General features: G+C 48.2%; 1 long non-coding RNA gene across 1 annotated transcript in view; it reads left to right on the top strand.

The window, feature by feature from the left end:
- The first annotated feature begins 486 nt into the window (after positions 1-486).
- Positions 487-17,646, top strand: part of LOC137627798 (uncharacterized) — a 173,818-nt gene continuing 156,658 nt past the window's right edge. The window contains exon 1 of the long non-coding RNA XR_011041223.1: positions 487-551. This is a non-coding gene — a long non-coding RNA (uncharacterized lncRNA). The remainder of the gene's footprint in view (positions 552-17,646) is intronic.

Here is a 17,646-nt window from a genome sequence, read left to right on the forward strand (position 1 = left end):
TTTTTTATGTTTGTGCAACCTCATCATCCCTGTGAGCTAAGGAGTGGGGTTTGTTGGAGCCTGTAGGGCTATCTGCTGAGTCATCAGCAGTCATTGCCTGGCAGTCCTTGGTCCTAGCTTGGTCAGTCTCTAGGGAACTGTCTTGCTTAATAGGGCAATGTCACTGTTCCTTGCCGCTGTCCTTCATGAGTGACCTTAAACCTTTAAATTAATCTTTTTTATTATCAGAAAACGACAAACTATCAACACAAATGTATCGTGTATGTTCATTGAATGCGTAGTTACCTTCAAAATAATGTAGAGCTATATTGTCCTTATGATAGATCAGTTTCATAACATTATGTGATGTTTATTGTCCTTGCCGTTTGCGTCATTGTTAGCCATATGTAAACAAACAACACAAGTTTAAGTCAAGTTTCTAACTTTCTTGTGTTGTCGAGTTTTTATGTCGTAAATTGGTTTACCGGTTTAAGTAACAGGTGATACTGATTACTCCATTTAAGTGTATTTAGAGTGCGCCATAGAGGAAATACGTTGTGGCTACATCTATGGTGAGTTTGCAACATTTATGAGAGATTTAAGGGAATGGTTTACATCTTGTAATTTGCTTGGACTTGAAAGTTGAGACCTACTCAACGGTTAGGAGGTTATGGTGTATTTGTTTATTTATTTATTATACAGTATGGTTTAATATAAGTGTTTAGGTTAATGTGTTTTATTTTGACGAATGCCACTTTGACATATTTGTGATTTGCTTGGGTAGAAATCCGAACGTTTCGAATTTATTTAGGCAAGTCCTGTGAAGTGAACATTTTGACATTTTTTGACGAATATATGTAAGAATTAACTTGAATGCCCTGGTTTGAAACATTTCTTGCGTATTTTCATATTTTCTACTCCGCAGACTACGTGTTTTCATTATTTCCAAATGGCTTTTAGAAGAATTCCATTAAGTGGTTAGTATTATCTGTGGATGTGTGTTAGGCCTAGTTTTCTACAGCCACCTGTTGTAGGCAACATTTGTTGGTAAAATTGTAGCTTCAACCAATACCCGATTTCCGATACGAGAATATATCTTTCTTTCCGGGGCCTTTGTATATGAGCGGCCAGTTCCTCCAGCGAGCTTAAAATATGGACACCAACTAAACTAAACTTTTCCCCCTAACCTAACCCAACCTAACCTACAAGCTGTGTTCTTATCCACTTCCCTATTGAGGAGGACTTATGCTCCCCAGCGCCTATTTTCAGTGCCATATTCTGTGCCGGTTTAGTATGTGGCCTACCTTTCGAATATGGCCTACGAAATTCTATCTGTTTTAGTATATGGCCTAACCTAACCTAATCTAATCTAATCTTACCTAACCTAACCTAATCTTACTTAGCCCAACCTAACCTAACAAGCCAGGTAGGCCACCTACTAAACCAGACTAGAAAAGGTAGGCCACATACTAAACCGGCACCCCTTATTCTTAGTCAGACGTCATCATACATACCGGTGGCCGCTATCATACATACACCCCTTCCTTCCTTAAACTGGCATATTGAACGTTTTTTACCTTTCTTTTTGTCGCTAATGAGTTAGTTTAGAGATCGCATACAAGACCCCCTAAAGAACAACAAGAATGAGTTCCACAATAGCATACAAGACCCCCTAAAGAACAACAAGAATGAGTTCCACAATAGCATACAAGACCCCCTAAAGAACAACAAGAATGAGTTCCACAATGGAAAATAGGCCTTTTGGGTGAGAGAGTAAACAAAATTAGTAAAATAAGCAAACCTGTCTAAGCTGACCACATACCGCTAACCTAGCCCAATGGCTTGGTCCTCCTTACTTACTTACCTGGGGATTTACCTCCCTTGACGTCACAATGCCAAAAAACTCCCAAGCTGAGAAAAAAAGGCTATTTTTTGGGCTCAAGCCATGGCGTCCTGATGGAAGGTTCCTTTTTGGTAGCTTCCTTGGGTATATAACTACTAAGATATTCCCAGAGAATTTAACCACAGGTTATCACAGAATTCTAACTTCTGGAGCGAGTATCCTAAAGGTTTCCCTTTTAAGACATCGTATATCAACAGGGGACGCATGTATTAACGCGCCACATAGCTATCTACACCCCGAACAGAGTTAACACTTCGGTGTTTAAGGGCGGAGAATAGCTGGGAGCCGTTCCACAGCTAATCTCGTCCGTGGCTACTTTTGGTACTCGAGACGTAAACAAACGGGCGCCATTGCTAAATGACGTCACGTCCGTCCTCATCCTTCGTTTAGTAGCTCGCCTATCTTAGACGGATTTTCCCTACGCTCCTTTTATCTAACTGCATCTTCGTCATGTCGCAACCTTCGGCCTCGCCTTCTTCTGGAAAGTTGAGTACAAGGTTCCAGTATTGTTTAGTTTAGCTCTGACCGTAAAGTAAATTTTACTTTTCGAGATATTTGATGTTTTGTGGCAGAGCTGTGCCTCAACCGGATCCGCCATTTTATGGCGTCGTTGTTGTTCTGCATGCCTTATTTAGTTAGCCTCAACAACGCTTCCGGCCTTATTAACTAATCGATACTATTAGTTTATTTAGTCATCATAGCTAGGAACTTTTTATATCGTGTTTTGACGCTTTTTATCGGTCATCGACTGACCCCATACCAGTTGGCTACTATAGCCCCCAGGCCAGAGCGCCTATATCAGTGTTCATGCATGATATTTTTCAGTGATCCTAGGCTAACTTATGAAGATAGTGGCATTATTTTACAATACTTTTGACTGTGATGCAAGTGTTTTCGCCTTCAGGGACCATATAGGGGACAGGTTAGATAGAGTGTCTTTCTAACCTAACCTGCAAGTAGGACCCCTATATGCTTCCTTCATCCCCTGCCTTAGGGCATCCCCTCTGTGTAGCCTTGCTCCCCCTACCAAGTAAGGGGATCAAGCTCATATCAGAGTATATTTTTGCCTCTCTGTCCTCCCTAAGGGAATGATCCCCCCTTAGGGTTGCGTCCGAGAGTGAGGAACGGCTAGTCCTTCCTCTATTGCTGGGGCTAGGGATCCGACCTTTCCTGCAATAGCGATACGTCTTCCATCCTTCCTAGTTCAGGACGTACATCCCTGCTCTAGGTTAGGTTTTGGAGGGGTTAGTTCTGTTCCTTGCTGAAACGATACCCATGCACCGTTTTCAGTCAAGCTGCCTTACCTTAGGCTAGGGAGTGTCCTCCCTTCCTCAGTGGCCGCTCTGGTACAGAACCCCCTCCATGGAAGACCCTTCTCTTCTCCCCTCCCCACCTATCTCTTGTATGGCCTAGCCTATACTTAGGTTAGTCTATCCCCATCTGTCCCCTGTCCTACAACTCCTCCTTAGGGTGGAGTGATAGGGCTACCTTGAGCTTCTGTGTGTAGTCCGCTCTGGTACATATACCCTTCATAGTGTCCTATGGGGTTAGCCACTGGATGCGTTCTGTATGCAGGGGTTTCCCCTAGCCCTCCCTTGGGCTACCTTAGCTCCCGGTCCTCTGCGGCCCCTGCTTCTGGGTGATAGGGTCAGCCTCTATCATGGGTACACCCACTCAGGCGGGATGTCTGGGGGTCCGTGGCCGGACCCCTACATCCCTCCTTCTGTCTCTTTCACTATCCGGGTGCCGGTCCCTTGCCGCCTCCACTGTCGGTGATACCCACCTCCTACCTTGGTGACTCATCCCTTAACCTCTCGGCCGCCAGTCCTCCGTGTGCCGGGGGACTGCCGCCTGCCGCGGGCTTCCAGCCGATGGCTCTCCCTCCTTCCTCATAGCTTGGTCGTCCGTCCGCCGGCCGGCATCCGCCCCCGGCAGTCCGGTTCTGCTATAACCATCCTTGTTCCTGTCACCAAGCCGGCAACCTCCGGCTGCCGGAGCCGCCGCTTCCTCCGCCGGCGTGCCGCCGCTGTTCCGGCGGCCGCCACCCTGGTATTACTCTTGACTTCTATATTGTCTGTCCTAATGCCAGAAACTCTGCTGGAGCAGCCTCCGGCATGCCGGCGGTCTGCCAGAACCTTCCGGAGGCGTCAAGGCGACTTGCACCCCCTTCTACTAGCTATCATCTGATATTGATAGCCCTACACTGCAACCAGATGACTTGTTTACGCAAATGGATCGGTATCTTATTACCATTCTATTGGTAATCATGCTGTCTTCTTGCATATCACAGATTTCCAGCATGCTGTGTGTATCTTAGCACGGCTGGTTGCCGGAAACCGTTACCCTATGGGATCTTTTAGTCCCCTATTCTGGAACTGAGTGGCCTCAGTCCAAACCTTATATCCTTGACAATTCCCAATAGAATTCTATCTGCCCTACGGACTTTCTATATTGAATTCTATCCTGTGCCTTCGGTCACTTCGGATTGTCCACGGATGAAAGTTACGGTAACCAGCCGGGCGGGATGCACGGAGTGTGTACCTATCCTATCTCAGCCCTTCCTCTGTGCATCACACCCTTTATCAAGTTAAAATTAATGATTAATATTAACTTTAGTTTAAGAGTCATTCCTATGACCCCCCCCATACTCATTTTCTCTTTCTTTTACAGGAGGAGCAGATGAAATGTGATTACGACTTCTGCGCCGTGAAACGCCCGCACTTCTACGGGCATACGGCGTGTAGGACCCACGCCCCTTGTGCCAACAAGAAAGGGGATTTGAAGTTCTGGGACCCGCAGAACTGTATGGTCTGCCAGGATCGCCTAGTCGATGCCTTTCATAATCCTCCCTCAGCGGAGGTCAGGGACACTTCTCGGGATAAGCTACGCAAGTGGGTGCGTGGCTTCCAGAAGAACGCCACTGGACCATACCTGGCCACTGAAGAAATGAGGTCCCTTCTGTTCCCAAAGGCCTCCCCCGATTCTGTGGGGCCCAAAGAACTGATCCCCACTGTCCAGATCACGGTGGAACCAGACGTAGTCATGGCCCAGTCCATGCACGAGTGCCACCTGGATTCCGAGAACGACGAACATATGTCGGATATTTCGGAGGGCACGGAGAAGACCCTTATGGCTCAAGGTGCGGAAGATGAAGAGGACCAGGTGGATTACACCGAGTCGGAGCAGGAGGTCGCTCCGCCTTCCATCACCGCCCCTACTCCTACACCGACGGAAGTGTCTCTCCCGTCTACCTCCGCTACCCCGGAACCCATTCCATTCGCCCAAGAGATGTTCCGGATGATCAAAGCCATTATGGACGACAGGCTTAAGGAAACTCACGAGTTCATCAGGTCCATGAAGGGGTCCAAAGAACCGAAGAAGATCTCGGTTAAGGATCTCCCTGCATGCTCACATGCCAACCCCTGGAGGTATGCCGAGCATATGGTTATCGCGACCGGCAGGATCTTTATCAGCGATAAGATCGGCACGGTCCCCCTGGAAGATGTGGAGTTCTTCCCAAACTTTGAGGCTTACCCGGACTGTTACGTCCGGCTTCGTTCTGAACCTGCCTCTAAAGAAGAGACCGAACCCAAGGAGGAGATAGTGTTCGATCTCTCGAAGGCCCAGGCTATGCTAGCCACCGCATTTAAAAGTAGGGGTTTTACCTGCTCCAAGCTTCCGGCCTTGAGCAAGAAGCACCCTACTTACGTCGCACCCGACGATGCAGTCCTTCCCTTCATGGAAAAGGCCTTCGCTGCGTGCCACAAGGCTGTGGAAGAAGGAAAACCCTGCCCTGCACTGGAGGAGTGCAGACCCTTCTCCATAGTAACTCCCCCCGACGCTCGACACTGGAAGGATATCCAGCATACATTCGTGGTGGGAAAGCTAGATCCTGACGTAGCCGGACGTCAGTTTAACGAAGACCTCCCGAAACTCAACGACCACCTCCTTCGTCGGGAACAAGATACGAAGGAGAGGCTTTCAGCATCCATGTCCCACCAGGTACAACTTGATATCATGGCTTGTGACACCAGAGTCCCAGACCACTACATGGTACTCGCCAAATCCCATATGGCAACTCTGGTGAAGGATTTGTATCACTTCATGAAGGCCCGGAGAGCCTGTCGAGAATTCATGTTCTCAGGTGCCACTGTGAAACACGAACCCCGGAGGCTGATTTCCTCCAACATCTGGGGTAAGCACCTCTTTCCCTCTGACCTCGTGAAAGAGATCACTGACAAGGCCGCCACCGAGAACAGGAACCTTCTCCACAATTGGGGCATGTCGAAGAAGAGGAAATCCTCCCAGGACGACGGACCTCAACCTAAGAGGAAATCCTCCAAGCAGAAACCCCAGCAACGTCAACAGAGACGGCAGTTTCCGGGACCCGCTACTCCCCAAGTGGCAGCTCAGCCACAGCAGACCTTTCAGCTGGTCACCCAACCGGTCTTGTTACAGTCGCCGGTTTTCACCCCTGCTTTCGAGCAACAGACGACTACCTTTCGTCCCAAAGGTAGAGGCTCAAGCAGAGGTGCAGGCAGAGATGCATCTCGCCGTCCCTCCAGAGGCAGAGGAGGAAGGGGAGCTAGCGTCCGAGGCAGTAAACCCTCGGGACACCAGAAGCAATGAAGTGCTTCCGGTGGGAGGAAGACTCCGCCAATTCCAGGATCGTTGGACCTTCGATCCCTGGGCGCACTGCATCGTCAAGAAGGGTCTAGGCTGGAGTTGGACTCAACCACCCCCAACCTTCCAGCAATTCTTCTAACAATCAACCCCCCTTCTGGAAGAATATGTCCTAGATCTCTTGAACAAGAAGGTGATAAGGAGGGTAAAGTCCACCAGGTTCCAAGGGAGACTGTTTTGCGTCCCCAAGAAAGACTCCAACAAACTCAGAGTCATTCTGGACTTATCCCCCCTCAACAAGTTCATAGCGAACGACAAGTTCAAGATGCTGACTCTTCAACAGATAAGGACCCTTCTGCCTCGAGGTTCTTACACGGTCTCCATAGACCTGGCGGATGCCTACTGGCACGTTCCAATGAACCATCACGCTTCCTCCTACCTAGGATTTCGACTCCAAAGGAAAAGCTACGCCTTCAGGGCCATGCCCTTCGGCCTCAATGTGGCCCCTCGGATCTTCACAAAGCTGGCGGACGCCATAGTACAACAGCTCCGCCTCCGAGACGTCCAGGTGATGGCCTACCTCGACGATTGGCTAGTCTGGGCTCCATCGCCCGAGGATTGTTTAAAATCCTGCAGCAAAGTCACCCAGTACCTAGAACACCTGGGATTCAAGATAAAAGTGAAGAAATCTCGCCTCTCTCCAGCTCAGAAGTTCCAATGGTTAGGAATCCAATGGAACCTTCAGTCACACCGCCTTTCCATCCCCCAGAAGAAAAGGAAGGAAATAGCAGGGTCTGTCAAGCGACTACTGAAATCCAAGCGGATCTCAAGACGCCAGCAGGAACGAGTTCTAGGCTCTCTACAGTTCGCCTCAGTGACAAACCCAGTGCTTCGTGCACAGCTAAAGGATGCCGCGGGAGTCTGGAGACGTTCTGCATCCATCGCTCGAAGAGACCTCAAGAGACGGCTCCCAAACAGACTTCGACTTCTCCTCAAGCCGTGGTCGGAAGCAAAGGCCCTGAAAAGGTCCATTCCTCTTCAACACCCACCTCCATCACTCAACATCCACACGGACGCTTCGCTGGAGGGTTGGGGAGGTCACTCCCACCAAAAACAGGCTCAAGGCACATGGTCTCCCCTATTCAAGACGTTTCACATCAACATCTTGGAGGCCATGGCGGTCCTTCTAACTCTGAAGAAACTCTCCCCGCCTCCCTCGATCCATATTCGTCTAATAACCCTAGACAACTCGGTGGTAGTTCGATGTCTCAATCGCCAAGGCTCAAGATCGCCCCAGATAAATCAGGTGCTTCTGACAATCTTCCGTCTGGCAGAGAAGAAGAAATGGCACCTGTCTGCAGTTCACCTACAAGGATTCCGCAACGTGACGGTGGACGCTCTATCTCGGACAAGCCCGATAGAGTCGGAATGGTCTCTAGACGCAAGATCATTCTCCTTCATCTCTCACCAAGTCCCAGAACTTCAGATCGATCTCTTCGCAACGAGCGACAACAATCAACTTCCTCGGTATGTGGCCCCGTACGAGGACCCCAAGGCAGAAGCAGTGGACGCCATGTCACTGGACTGGAACAGATGGTCCAAGATCTACCTGTTCCCTCCCACCAACCTTCTGCTGAAAGTCCTCTCCAAGCTGAGAACCTTCAAAGGGACAGCGGGCCTAGTGGCTCCCAAGTGGCCCCGGAGCAACTGGTACCCCCTGGTCCTGGAGCTGCAGCCCACACTGATCCCTCTCCCGGGCCCAGTTCTCTCCCAACAAGTACAGAAGTCGACTGTCTTCGCTTCATCATCGAAAACCAAGGACCTTCATCTCATGATTTTCTCTCCCTAGCCGCAAAGAAGAGGTTTGGGATCTCGAAGAAAAGTCTAGACTTCCTCGAGGAATACAAGACCGAATCCACAAGACGGCAATACGAATCATCTTGGAGAAAATGGGTCTCATTCGTCAAGGCAAAAAATCCTAAGGAAATCACCATTGATTTCTGCATGTCCTTCTTTATTCACCTTCATGGACAGGGATTAGCAGCCAATACGATCTCTACTTGCAAATCGGCCTTGACTAGACCACTGTTGTATGCCTTCCAAATTGATCTGTCCAGCGACATCTTCAATAAACTGCCGAAAGCATGCGCTCGTCTACGCCCAGCACCCCCACCGAAACCGATCTCCTGGTCATTGGACAAGGTGCTCCAATTCGCCTCCAACTTGGATAATGATTCATGCCCTCTCAAGGATCTGACTCAGAAAGTTATACTGTATTTCTCTTTGCTCTTGCTTCAGGAGCCCGAGTCAGCGAAATAGTGGCATTATCAAGAGAAGAGGGTCACATCCTGTTTACTGATTCAGGAGACATTACCCTCTCCCCGGATCCGACGTTTCTCGCCAAAAACGAATTACCCACCAAAAGATGGGGCCCCTGGAGAATATGCCCCCTGAAGGAAGATGCCTCTCTATGCCCAGTAGAGAGCCTCAAGGTCTATCTTCGCAGAACTTCGAACTTTGGTGGAGGCCAACTCTTCAAAGGAGAAACATCGGGCAGCGACCTGTCACTGAAACAACTAAGAGCGAAAATCACCTACTTCATTCGCAGAGCGGATCCTGACAGTACACCCGCCGGTCACGATCCTAGAAAAGTTGCATCGTCTCTGAATTTCTTTCAGAGTATGGACTTCGAAAGCCTTAAAAGCTTCACAGGCTGGAAGTCCTCGCGTGTTTTCTTCAAACATTATGCGAAACAAGTGCACGAAGTCAAACATTTTGTGGTAGCCGCAGGTAGTGTTATGAAACCTGCACCTAACTCTGCATAGAACAGCGAGTTACTTGGGACTCTAACTCTTCGGGTGCCTATGTTGACCCTCGAGCGATACGTAGTGATGTCGAAAACACTTAGTGCTTTCTTATAACTGTTCTTATCCCAGGTGAAATGTCATAGTCGTCACACAAGTGTCGCATGCCTAGAGCATGATGTGTTTTAATTAAAGACTGACGTTCCTTGAGAACGAGTGCCTACTAATAAATTTGAAATTCCCTTTCAGATTCAAGAGCAAGTCTTTATTACTATGTACATTATAAATTACTGTAAATTAACTTTACTTATTACTGCAATTCATTTAATTTTCTGCAATTGTGAAATAAAATTCCTATTTTATTACTTGTGCGTCTCAATCCGCTCCTACTTATACTATGAAATACATGCCTGTCATAGTTTTATTATCCCCTTCCCTATGGTTCATGGAGATACTAATGTCCTAACCCTTATTATATATTCACCTTTGCAATGTAATATTCCAATACGAATACTTACTCTTCATACCCTAGAGACGAAACTATCCTTCTCTACATACAGTGTCCAACCACCACTTGTCTGCCTTCGAGAATGTTCCGATACGAATGTCAACCATTCAGTCTCGTCTCCAAGTTCTTCAGGTTCTTCTGGCAAGGTGAATAGCCCTTCGATAACCACTTTGATCTCGGCATGGCCCGTGGGAACTTCACTGCCAAGGGGGGCAGGAAGATTCTTCCCTACGGTTCTTTTATTAAGATTACTATGCTACATTATTCAAAGCCTTTGGCACTTAACCAATAGGGGAAAATCTACCACGATACATTGATTCTCTGGTATTCTTCCATCAGGACGCCATGGCTTGAGCCCAAAAAACGGATTTTGAGCGAAGCGAAAAATCTATTTTTGGGTGAGATAGCCATGGCGTCCTGATGGACCCTCCCTGCTACTTCGTCCAGTTTTTAGATCCCACCCTGCTCTGCTGTATCATGGTGATCGGCAAGCAACTGGCTTCAGGATGAGGACGGACGTGACGTCATTTAGCAATGGCGCCCGTTTGTTTACGTCTCGAGTACCAAAAGTAGCCACGGACGAGATTAGCTGTGGAACGGCTCCCAGCTATTCTCCGCCCTTACACACCGAAGTGTTAACTCTGTTCGGGGTGTAGATAGCTATGTGGCGCGTTAATACATGCGTCCCCTGTTGATATACGATGTCTTAAAAGGGAAACCTTTAGGATACTCGCTCCAGACGTTAGAATTCTGTGATAACCTGTGGTTAAATTCTCTGGGAATATCTTAGTAGTTATATACCCAAGGAAGCTACCAAAAAGGAACCTTCCATCAGGACGCCATGGCTATCTCACCCAAAAATAGATTTTTTGCTTCGCTCAAAATCCGTTTATTATTGTCAGCCACCTCATGTTGAATCAGGATTTGCATTTGCAGAAGGTTGGGGAACCACTTGCAAAATCAGTTTCCAAAGGGAAGATGAGAGCCAGGAAGGAAAATTCTCATATAATCAGTCATAATTATACTGTTGTCTTTTTTTCTATACAATAGCCTACCTCAGATGTCTGTCTTCCCCAAAAATTAAGGCAGTCACACTTAGGGCGCTTCATGCTTAACTTGACAGGAAGAGCCCAATGTTTACAAGTAAAACTAGATAATTTATCATTAATGTCACTATAATCTCTGTGAAACTATCTAATAAGCCCAGAATAAAGATAAGCCTACCTGTAGATATTACACATCTGCACTATGCAGGACATGTCTGTCAGCTTAGGCATTTTCAAAATCAGAGTAGAATGGCTTATTTTGAAACTAGGTTACTAATAAGGTTTCAGTATTTTCACCATTCCAACAATTCGGAACTAATAAATGATGATCAGGTGGTTTTACAAAAGATGCATTGCCAAAAAACAAATTCCCAATGGGAGCGACACTTGCGTGGCACCTTAAACGGTAAAGATGTCCTTGGGAATAAAAATATTCATCCCCAAATGTCTTCATATTCATTAATTTCTGATAGATTCGAGTAATATTTTTCTAATAATCGTCTAAAAAGGTAGTATAATGAGTTAGAAAAAATTTGATACCCGATGTTGGCTGAAACTAATATTTCCTCGTTATATAGACTTTTAAGCAGCTTTTCCTTTCTTTTTTTTTTAATTTGACCAATTTTTATGCAAATCACTCAATCTTTGTGTCCCCATTACCTTCATATTACTAATCAGGGAGACTTGTTGGGAAGTATTTTATTTTAAGTTTGTGTAAAAGAAAACAAGAGAATTGCATTAACAGGAACAGTCATGAATGTTTAGAAATGTAAGGAATGGGAGATTTTCTGTAAAATATTACAGTACTGTATAAAGAAAGTGTTATGGAGGCCAATTTTGAGGATGAATCCTAACCTAAACTTCCTTAACCTAACTTAGTGTGCTGGGTCTCATCTGACTGTAGCTTTGCCTTCCTTGTATACCAGTGTAAGCTGATGATAGGTACGTCATATCATGAAAATTAAAGATTGGGTTGCTAACTAATGAAGCCTAAATTGTGGTGCTTGGTTCTGCCTGACCTGGAAAGGGACTTTTGCCCCTTTGGAAACCTTCATTTGATCTACCCAGAATGTCCTGTTAAGGAACAAGAACCCTTGATATCTTATGCTTGCAATACAAAAATCATGACCCAGCATTTCCCAAGTTATAGGGGTAAAGTACAGAAATTCATTCTTGATATTACAATTAACATGCAAGGAAATCATCTCTTCTCCTTTTAAGCAATTACAGTAATTGTATAAAATCCTCTTCTTATGTTTTTGCCAAATTACTAGAAGACAGGATTGAGAACCATTTATCGCTGGAAAGTTTACTTTCAGATGTGAGAGAGTAAAGGTTTAAAGGTTGCCCATGAATGGTAGAGGTAAGGGACAGTGACATTGCCCTATCAAGCAGGACAATGCCTTAGAGACTAACCATATATACATATGATCAGCTCCTAAGCCTCCTCTCCACCCAAGCTAGGACTAAGGAGGACCAGGCAATGGCTGCTGATGACTCAGCAGATAGAGTTATAGACTCTTCCAAATCCCCCCTCCTTAGCTCACAAGGATCGTGATGTTGCAGCAACCAAAGGAACTAACGCCTTTGAATGGGTCTTGAACCTCAGTTTGGCGATCACCACTACATAGGCGAAAGGTTTTTATTTGTCTGAAGACACTTTGAAATTATTACTCTCTCAATAGGCACTTCTTACACTCTTATATAGTTATCATTAAAATGAAGATATATGCTTCCCCATGAAAATAGAGTAAAAACAAATCTGGTTGATTAAGTATAAGAATTTATAAAGTTTCAATTGGTTTAAAAAGGTAGGTAATCGTTATGGAATAAAAAAAATAAAAACTTCTGTAAACTCTCTTGATATGGTTATGATTAACACAGACACTACCAGTGATTGTGATTTAATGAAAACTACTACAACGAACTTGATATATAATGTATCTCCCCACATACATCTGACTTTTATATTAAGTAATTTGTATTACTAAACATTACCTTAGGATAATTTATTTAGCCCTGAATCCCAATAACTACCTAGATTTTTACCACATTGGCAACCCTGATGCCTCCTATTCTGTTCCGCCTTTGGTGCCACTGCCGGCTGGAATGAGACTTCATACAACTCTCTTGCTGGTCATTTCGAAGCATTCAGTACGTTTACACAACCGTCTGCTCTTATGAGTTTCAATTAACCTTTTTTGCCCATAGCTCCTTCAATCATTTGTGTGTTTGGGTGGTGTCATTTATACTGATTCTGGTGTTAATGGCGCTTTGTTTAATCTTGTTTGATTGCTGTTAAGCTGGCCTTTTGTTGAGCAAATCATCGAATTTGGAGTTCTCAAGAATTGCCGGTGCTGCTTCTTTCAATTCTGTCTGGAGTCACCTCACTTGCAGGATTCACATGAGTTTTAAGGAATGTTATGTAAATGTTCAAATGCAGAGGTAAGGTTTTTAATCTTTCTTTCTTTGGCAAATTGTGTTGCTCTTGGTCTGAAAATGAATGCCTGCTTAGTTCAATAATCATAAGTCATTGCAGCTGGAAGGATTTTTGAAGATACTGTAAGATAAAAGGCCATGGTTGATGAGGAGTTTTTGGTCATGGACTTATTCCCGTTTGATTGTAATGTTCAGACTCGTGCATCCCCCCTCCCCCCCTTTCAATCAGTTGGTTTTTCCTATAATTGGTGTGGACGAGTGTTTAAAGTGCTGGTCTTGTGGATTAGGGATCCTCTATTACGTAGGTTCGTACCTTCACCACGTTAGCTTGAGAATCTTTTCAACAGATATTTCCCAATACGCTTTATCCCGTCACAAAACAAACCTTGCGCTTTTTAATAGGGATTATCGTTTCGGTTTAGTTGAAACTAGCTAGTTAGCGATTGGGTGTAGGACGGATAACCAGGGTAACCGGCCATCCCCTCTCACACAAACACCTGTGTATTCTGGTCCCTTTTTTGGGGGTTCGGAAAGAGTAGACGTTCCGTCTTTCTCTCTTCCCAACTGTTTTTACTGGCCTTTGACTCTTTTGGTTTTTCTGTTTACTTGTGTTTCTATATATATTTAAACATTGTTGTAATGTTTTTATATACTGTATATATAAATGTTTCTGTTTGATCATTATAGTGTGAACGTTGCTATTTTGTTCTGTAACTGGAATACAAACCACGCTATTTAATAGGGGTATTACTTTCGGCGTAGCTGAAATGACGAGCCATTAATTTTTAACGAGGGTTAACTACCCACACCGCTAGTTAGCGGGGGGGGGGGGGTAGGGAGGGTAGCTTGCTACCGCTCCTCCTCACACACCTGTGATTGAGCTCACTTTGCTTTCAGCTCGGATGGTGAACTGTCGTAGCTGTTCTTCAACCTCGCCGACTTCTGACAGCCATTAAATGCGCACCTGCCCTGGACTCTCCGACCGCCCCTGTGGTACATTCATGTCATCGGTTGAGACTGATCCTCATGCCCTTTGTCCTTCTTGCAGGGGTCAAAGGTGTGATAATGTCAAAAAGTGTAGTGAGTGTAGGGAGTGGTCTTCCTCCCAGTGGGAGAGGTTTTCGCGACGGTGGAAGAAGAGGTCCAAGTGGGATATTTCTCCTCCGAAGGTTGCTTCGAAGGGAGAAAAACCCAAGTCCGCCTCTTCCGTCGCCCAAACCTCCTCCAAAACTCCTACTCGGTCGGTCTCCTACGAGAGACCGTCGAGTAGTAGCGTAGACCAAGTTATTCATGACCAACCCCGGGTCTCGAGAGATGAGGTTGCTTCCCCTAGCAAAGCAGCACCACCTCTCCCCCCAGGTGAGGCCTTGTCACTAACTTCCGCCTTTCAGATTTGGTCCTCCTTGGGGCTCACGGGTACGCCCTCGATGGAGGCCCTTCTTGAGTTTGTCCTCATGGGTGCTTCTGTCAAGCAATCGTCATCGCTGTCAGAGGTAGATCCCCTGAATCTTGTCGACATTGTTGTGTCAGAGGTGTCTTGTGCGACATCACCCATCACCTCTGCCACTCCAAACTGTACAACTTTAGTTGCCGACTTAGTTTCCCCCATTCCTGACCATCCTCCGAGGGGGAAACTAAGTTCATCATTGGTCTCTCCTGCTAGTGTTTCTCTCCCTCGGGGGAGTTCACTTACAGAGACTTCTCTTCGAAGGACTGCCGACGGTCAGCTTGCTGATCCAACGGCCCCTAGTGGGCGCATCCGTCGGAAGACTCGCCTTCCTCTTCGCCTTAGAGGCCTTCCTTCTGCGGTGAGGAGGCGCCTCTTTGGTTCAACGTCTTCAATGCAGTCCCCCGCAGAGCATCCTCTAGACCTTCCTTCATCTGTCATGGCACCTGCAACCAGTCTTGTGACTTCGGTCCTGGACCTCTCTGCAGATCGTTTGCGATCTCCTTCGGTGGATGGTCGTCCTTTTAAAGGACTCGTCGACCATCCATCCAACAGACCTGCCGACCTTCCATCGCCGTTCCTGTCGCCTGTTGAGCCTAAAGTTCCTCCAAAGTAAGCAACTGCGTGCCATCACTCTCACCCTGCGCACCACACGCCCTGACCAGTGCTCACCAGCAGCTCGTCAGTCCACAACACTTCGGCGCACCATTAATCCTGCTCGCCCTCACAGACGGCAGCAGCTTCATGCGCTGGCGCGCCAACATGCGCTTATGCGCCATCAGTCTCCTGATCTTCAGCGCTCTCCTGCGTGCCATGCGCACACGTGCTCACATGCACACATGCGCCCACGATCATCTGCGCACACACGCCCAGGGTCGCCTACGCGCCAGCACACCACAGCGCACTCGCGCTCTCCTGCACGCCAGCGCTCACCTGCACCTATGTGCCCTACTCACACTCGCCCACGATCTCCTACGTGCCAGCGCCCACCTGCACGCCAGCACTCTCTGCGTGCCAGTGCTCACCTGCGTGCCAATTCTCTCCTACGCACCAGTATTTAACTGCGCGCCAACGTTCTCCTGGGCAACAGCGCTCTCCTGCGTGCCAATATGTGCGCCCTACATCACCTGCGCACCAGCGCCCTCCTGTGCGCCATCTTGCGCGCCAACCAACGCTCCAACAGAAACCTGCGCGCCATCACTCTCCTGCGAACAAGTCTATAGGTGAGGCGACTACCACGTTGCCGCCCTCATGTGCGTGCCAACTTTTACCTACACGCCAGCGCTTGCCAGAACATGTGCGCTCACCTGTGTGCTGTCTTTCTCCCACGCGCGCGCACAGAGATGAGCACACACGTCCTCTCTCTCTCCTACGGACGCGTGCCAACACTCTCCCGCGTGGCCGCGCGCTCATCATGATTCTCCTGTGTGCCCGCGCGCGCTCATCATGATTCTACTGCGCGCGGGAGCGCCGTTATTCTCCCTCGCGGGAGTGCCGTTATTCTCCCTCGCGGGAGCGCCGTTATTCTCCCCCGCGGTAGCGCCGTCATTCTCCCCCGCGGGAGCGCCGTCATCCTCCCCCGCGGGAGCGCCGTCATCCTCCCCCGCGGGAGTGCCGCCATCTTCCCCCGCCGAGCGCCGCCATCCTCCCCCGCCCGAGCGCCACCATCCTCCCCCGCATGGGCACCGCCACCCTCCCCCCGCCCGGGCGCCGCCACCCTCCCCCACCCGGGCGCCGCCACCCTCCCAGGCCCGGGCGTCGCCACCCTTACCCCGCCCGAGCGGCGCCACCCTCCCCCGCCCGAGCGCCCCCACCCTCCCCCACCCGAGAATGTGCACCAACAGGCACGTCATCCGGCAAGGTCGCCATCGCCTCATTCCCCTCCCCGCAAGCGCATACCATCGCGCATTGTGGGAAAAGGGAAACAATTTCATGCAGAGGGGTTCAGGATCCCTAAGGTACCTTCTAAGGCGAACCCACCTATTACAGTAACTCCTCCCAGGGAACCTTTGGTCCCTTTCCCTTCAGGGGATCTGTCTGACAGTGCGTGTGTCAGCCAGCAGCCCTGGTTCAGTTCCTTGATCAGAGCCGTAACCCAGGCTTTCAAGCCTGTCCTGTCAGATCGCTCATCAGAGCGACCTATAGCTCTAGATCTAAGGCACGGAACCATGGCTTTCTCTACCCATTTGAAGAGGAAAAGAGGAGTTTCTGACGCGGTCACTTCCCCGGGGGCGAAGGTGACTCCATGCAGACCATCGAGGCAAGTTCCTCCTGTTCCTCAGACAAACTCTCCCGTCACCTAGGGAACCACGCGAAGAGAGACTCTCCCCCATCGCACCAATGGAGGAAATCTCTCTTCACGCTGAGAGTTCCCCGCAGTCTAAGATCAGAAGGGACATGCCTCACAAATCGATTTTGGAGTCCTACCTCCTTCCCCGGAAGGAATCCAAAGACTCCAAAACCCTGCCGAAGTCCTCCACTAGGGCTAGAATGGAGCCAGCCAGCCACTCAGGGAATGTCCGCGATTCTCCCCAAGAAGAGCCTTTGAGGACAAAAGGAGACTTCGCTGCAAGTCCTACAACAGGAGGAGACCAGTAGGAGTCAGAACATGCATTCTGGCAGGTTCTGACTCTAATGAGGGTTCTCAATTGGTTTTCCGACCCAGAGATCCCCCTTCGAGAGGGCAAAGACACGGTCCTAGACCGCATCTTTGATACTCAAAAACCCTCAGAGACCAGTGCTGCCCTGCCCTGGTCTCAAGCGGTGAAGAGTACCAGGGACAAGATGAGTTTGCCTCCTCCAACCGTTCTGGTACTACGAACAAGCTCCTCCCACCTCCTTGTGCACAGCAGAGGAGGTACTTCGAGATCCTGGAGGAGCCCAGTTCAGCTCTTCCT

This window comes from Palaemon carinicauda, chromosome 35, assembly GCF_036898095.1.
Source record: "Palaemon carinicauda isolate YSFRI2023 chromosome 35, ASM3689809v2, whole genome shotgun sequence".
NCBI lineage: Eukaryota > Metazoa > Arthropoda > Malacostraca > Decapoda > Palaemonidae > Palaemon > Palaemon carinicauda.